Below are 5413 nucleotides of genomic sequence, written 5' to 3' on the forward strand. Positions count from 1 at the left end.
GCATATAATACGTATCTCCATTTGAACCCACGAGCAATCCACCATCAGCCGGGTCATCTCCCGGCGACAGCCATAGCGAAGTGTCTTCATCCAGGAGCGCACCCGTGGCGGAAAGCCTACAAAACAAGAAGTACATAAAGATGCAAGCACCAACAAGTAGTTTTCTCAGGCGGTCATGGCGGGAGATCGATGCTTCACCCAGGACCCGGCCATGGCGACCAAGCATGATGGGAGGCACAAAGCACATTAATTAGCTAGGGGAGAAGGAGGCATCACCACTGATGGACGTCCGTCGCATGATGAGCCATGAGGCGGCCGTTGCTGCGGTGGAGGAGCTCGAGGCTGCCGGGGGCTGGGCGGGTGAGGTCGGCACCACGGGGGAAATGGAGAGGAAGGAGAGACGAGGAGGTGGTATGGATATATACTAGCTAGAGCTAGATGCTGGAGCATCGCCACTTATTTTGATTCGGTCAATCATGGTTAGTTGCTGGGACTGAACAACTGTTTGTACTTCATTTTTCCGAAACGGATCGGATAGGTACCAAAGACCATACACAAAGTCCCTCGACTTAGAAATAAAGAAGTGCTCTGATAATTGGCGGATAAACCTACCGTCAAGGATGGCAACATCACTAGAGTTACTAAGCTCCCAGGAAATAAGAGCTCCTGGTGAATCGCGGCTAGCGATTGGCACGTGGGCCGTTTGACAGTGGGCAGGATGAGTTAGAGTCGGTTGGGCTGTTCTCGCGAGTTCTGGGTCGTCTAATCAAACAACGATACAACCCAATCCTGATTTCTCTCGTGTTATCTTCTCGTGTCTGCGCGGCCTGCCGGCTCCAACGCTGAGGGCTTGCTGCCACCATCCCCTGCGATTCCCTCTTCCCGCCCCACCCTTGCCTGAAGGTGCCCAGGGGATGAGCCACCGAGGGGGAAGAGGGAGGTGGTGGAGGAGCTTATCGCCGCCACCTCCCTGCGCACCCCGCCATGAATCTCATTACTCTCATCGACGCCTACTTCTCGGGCAGGATGCATCGCCACCTCCCCACCCCCTGCACGCCTCTCTCCATGTTGCTCTGCTGTGTGGATCTGTCTCCCCCCAGCAACCAGCACGGCGAGGCCTCAACTTTCATCATCTTCTTCCTCTAAGTCTGTCCCTTTTTAGGTGCATATTTTTCTTCCTCTGTTTCATTCCCTCCATGCTTGAGTTCAAAAACATGTAAGTAAAATGTCATTTGTGCATGATTTACTCAAGAAAATTATTTTAACAGGCCAAGAATATGCAGTCTCACAAGGTCTGCAAATGTGTTGATTCGACGGTCAAAGGTATCATAATCTATTAACCTAGAGCCCAGTGTCAGTTTCTGTTTTTTCCTTGTTTTTGAGTTTTGCATAAAAGGAATATCAAACGAAGTCCAAACGAGCTGAAAATTTACGGTGATTTTTTATGGACCAGAAGAAGCCCTCGAAGCAAAAGAGTTGGGCCAGAAGAGTCCCGAGCCAACCACGAGGGTGGAGGGCGCACCCTACCCCCCGGAGGGTGCTCCACCCTCGTCGTTGACTCGTGGACCCCCTGACGTGAAACCGACGCCAAAAATTCCTATAAATATATAAACCCCCAGAAATAAACCTAGATCGGGAGTTCCGCCCCCGCAAGCCTCTGTAGCGACCAAAAACCAATCGAGACCCTGTTCCGGCACCCTGCCAGAGGGGGGAATCATCATCGGTGGCCATCTTCATCATCCCGGCGCTCTCCATGATGAGGAGGGAGTAGTTCACCCTTGGGGCTGAGGGTATGTACCAGTAGCAATGTGTTTGATCTCTCTCTCTCTCTCTCTCTCTCTCTCTCTCTCTCTCTCTCTCTCTCGTGTTCTTGATTTGGCCCGATCTTGATGTACCGCGAGCTTTGCTATTTTTGGATCTTATGATGTTTCTCCCTCTCTACCTTCTTGTAATGGGTCGAGTTTTCCCTTTGAAGTTATCTTATTGGATTGAGTCTTTAAGAATTTGAGAACACTTGATGTATGTCTTGCATGTGCTTATCTGTGGTGACAATGGGATATTCACGTGATCCACTTGATGTATGTTTTGGTGACCAACTTGCGGGTTATGTGACCTTGTGAACTTATGCATAGGGGTTGGCACACGTTTTCATCTTGACTCTCCGGTAGAATCTTTGGGGCACTCTTTGAAGTTATTTATGTTGGTTTGAATAGACGAATCTGATATTATGTGATGCATATCGTGTAATCAAACCTGCGGATACTTGAGGTGACATTGGAGTATCTAGGTGACATTAGAATTTTGGTTGATGTGTGTCTTAAGGTGTTATTTTACTATGAACTCTAGGGCTGTTTGTGACACTTATAGGAATAGCCCAATGGATTGATCGGAAAGAATAACTTTGAGGTGGTTTCATACCCTACAATAATCTCTTCGTTTGTTCTTCGCTATTAGTGACTTTGGAGTGACTCTTTGTTGCATGTTGAGGGATTGTTATATGATCCAATTAGGTTATCATTGTTGAGAGAACTTGCACTAGTGAAAGTATGAACCCTAGGTCTTGTTTCGAAGCATTGCAATACCGTTTTCGCTTACTTTTACTACTTGCTACCTTACTGTTTTTATATTTTCAGATTACAAAAACCTATATCTAGCATCCATATTGCACTTGTATCACCATCTCTTCGCCGAACTAGTGCACCTATATAATTTACCATTGTACTGGGTGTGTTGGGGACACAAGAGACTCTTTGTTGTTTGGTTGCAGGCTTGTTTGAGAGAGACCATCTTCATCCTACGCCTCCCACGGATTGGTAAATCTTAGGTCATCCACTTGAGGGAAATTTGCTACTGCCCTACAAACCTCTGCACTTGGAGGCCCAATAACGTCTACAAGAAGAAGGTTGCGTAGTAGATATTAACCACCCTCAGGACGGAGTCACGAAGAGGAATTCCACTTGCGACAAGCACACACGCTGTTCCACTTCTGCAAGTACATGATCGTTAATTCCTCGGTGCTTAAGCTGGAGGAGGACTCCATGGACGGACTAGAGGTGTACACCAGCAAGCTTATACAAGGCATCGAGCTGTGGACGTTGATGGAGATTGAGCTCTCCCTCATGTACGACATCCTTTACACCAAGGCGGACGTGGTCCACACCTTCTTCGGCTACCTGATCCGCATCGTCTCGCCCCTTACCGTCACCACCTTGCTGTTGTTGTTCCAGTTCACCTCCAAGGACGGCCACACCAGAGTCGACGTCACCATCACATACGTACTGCTGGGTGGCGCCGTGTTCATGGAGATGACGTCGCTCCTGAATGCGTTGGCATCGTCTTGGACGTTCGCGTTCCTGAGCACCACCAGGTGGAGCTGGCTCCGGTACACCACCCTGTGCAACGAGAGATGGGACAGGCTTTGGTGCGCGGTTGTGTGGCTTCACCATCTCGTCAAGGGTGATAGCAGTATCTGGTACAAGTCAAGAAGGTGGTCCTACACCATCGGACAATACAACGTACTGCATTTCTGCACACGCCCAGCGGACAAGCGGCTCGATCACCAGCCCCCTGCTCGGGAGGCTGGCCAGGGCACGGGGACTCAACGAGTGGTGGAACAGGAAGCACTACTTGGAGACCGTCGAGATGACGGATTTGATCAAGCGTCATATAGCGGTGTACATGAGCCGGCTGTATACAAAGGGGAGCTCCAACACTGCCTTGCTGGGGAAGAAGTGGGGTGAGAACCCACTAGACCACCGCGGGCTTTTACTATGGTGCCCTGAAGGAGTCCCTCAGCTTCGAGTTCCAGGAAGGCATCATCATCTGGCACATCGCCACCAAGGTGTTCCTTACCAAGAGCGAGAGAGCCAAGGCCGTGGATGCTACGCCTAACGTGCACGCCATTAGGGTGATGTCCGACTATATGATGTTCCTCCTGGTGGAACGTCCCTACATGCTAGGCCAGCCCCAAAAAAGGTTGTACCAACGGACCTGCGAGAGGCTGGTCAACATGCAATCGGCTGATCCTAGGTACCCGAGCCGTCCACGCACCGTCATGGATCTCTTCCGTGTGCGCGATGCCCCACACTCCAGCATTTCTAGGATTGTGGAGAGGGAGGGCCTCGCCAAAAACTTGTATGATAAATATGAGGACAAGGGAGTCCAGCCACCTTGCTCCTCGTCTCACTCACATAGCTCGACTCACTAAGGAGCTGCTGGAGAAGGAGAAGGATGGCATGACCGACTCCTTGGAGCTTGTCCTTGACGTGTGGATTGATATTCTCATTTATGCGGGCAACAAGTGCAGCAGGGAGTTCCATGCCCAGAAGCCCAACAGTGGTGGCGAGCTGACCACCATCGTGTGGCTTATGTCATAATACATCTATCATGTATGGGTTGCCCAAAGAGATGATGTAGTATAATTCATTAGTGTCATACTAGTTGAACAACCATGCGCTGCCACGGAACCATAAACTTAAACATATAAAAACAATTGTAACATGTATCTCATACAGTTTTTGGTTGTGTTGGGATAAGCCGACAAATGTTGTAGCTCGAGTTTGCCATTTCAAGGGTACACCTCTCAGTCCGGTATAGCAATCAACTAGGTTGCATCCTTCTTCAGATGGTCAACATCAATCACATCAACTTGAGGTCCAAAGCTAATACAGTTATGAGAAAACTCCTCATAGAGAACCTGCACAAATGATACAAGTTCCCGGACGAGGACCAAGATGAGAAGAAGCTCATCAATCTCATAGCAATCACCATGTTTTCTACACCATTGAGTGGCTGGCACTCCCAATTCAAAGCCGAACACATCACCTTCAAACTAGACATAAGAAGTGGCCTATGATTGCTCGGGATGAATGGGAGACCATCAAGAATAACCTTAGTAACCCTATATCCAAGCAGATGGAAAATGAGGGAAAGATATAAAGAGAAGAACATTGGTACCCACAAACTCGAAAGTCATGGTTACCCAAGCAAGAGGCCAAGGTTAGCCAGGAAAGAGGCCCAAGGTGGGAGAATGGAGACGCTGAGTTCGAGGCGGCGGGCAAACCTTATCCCTCAAAACCCTGACAGCTACCAGCCCAGACCCCGGCTGAAAATGCGGCCCAGAGCATGTGATTCGAGCTCCCACGTAATAAATCGACATCAAATTTCAATTGAATGTTTCCCCTGTGCACAGTATCGATGATGAAAAGCTTTGGACAGAACCAGATCGCGGCCAAAAAAAGGAGCACGGGAGATCGGGTGGCTCATCGAGTGGCTACTTGCGTTCGATCTCCCCTGGGAGCACGGGACACAGCTGCAGTGTGGTGTGGTTCGACTTAGATGGGGTTACGAAGGGAGAAGTATAGAGGCAGGTGGGAGCAGAGGAATAGTAACACCGGGGGCGGTGGAGGCGGCG

General features: G+C 49.6%; 1 pseudogene; it reads left to right on the forward strand.

The window, feature by feature from the left end:
- The first annotated feature begins 281 nt into the window (after positions 1-281).
- Positions 282-4421, forward strand: LOC123172103 (uncharacterized; annotated as a pseudogene).
- The last annotated feature ends 992 nt before the right edge of the window (positions 4422-5413 follow it).

Source organism: Triticum aestivum, unplaced genomic scaffold (genome assembly GCF_018294505.1).
Source record: "Triticum aestivum cultivar Chinese Spring unplaced genomic scaffold, IWGSC CS RefSeq v2.1 scaffold74138, whole genome shotgun sequence".
Lineage (NCBI taxonomy): Eukaryota > Viridiplantae > Streptophyta > Magnoliopsida > Poales > Poaceae > Triticum > Triticum aestivum.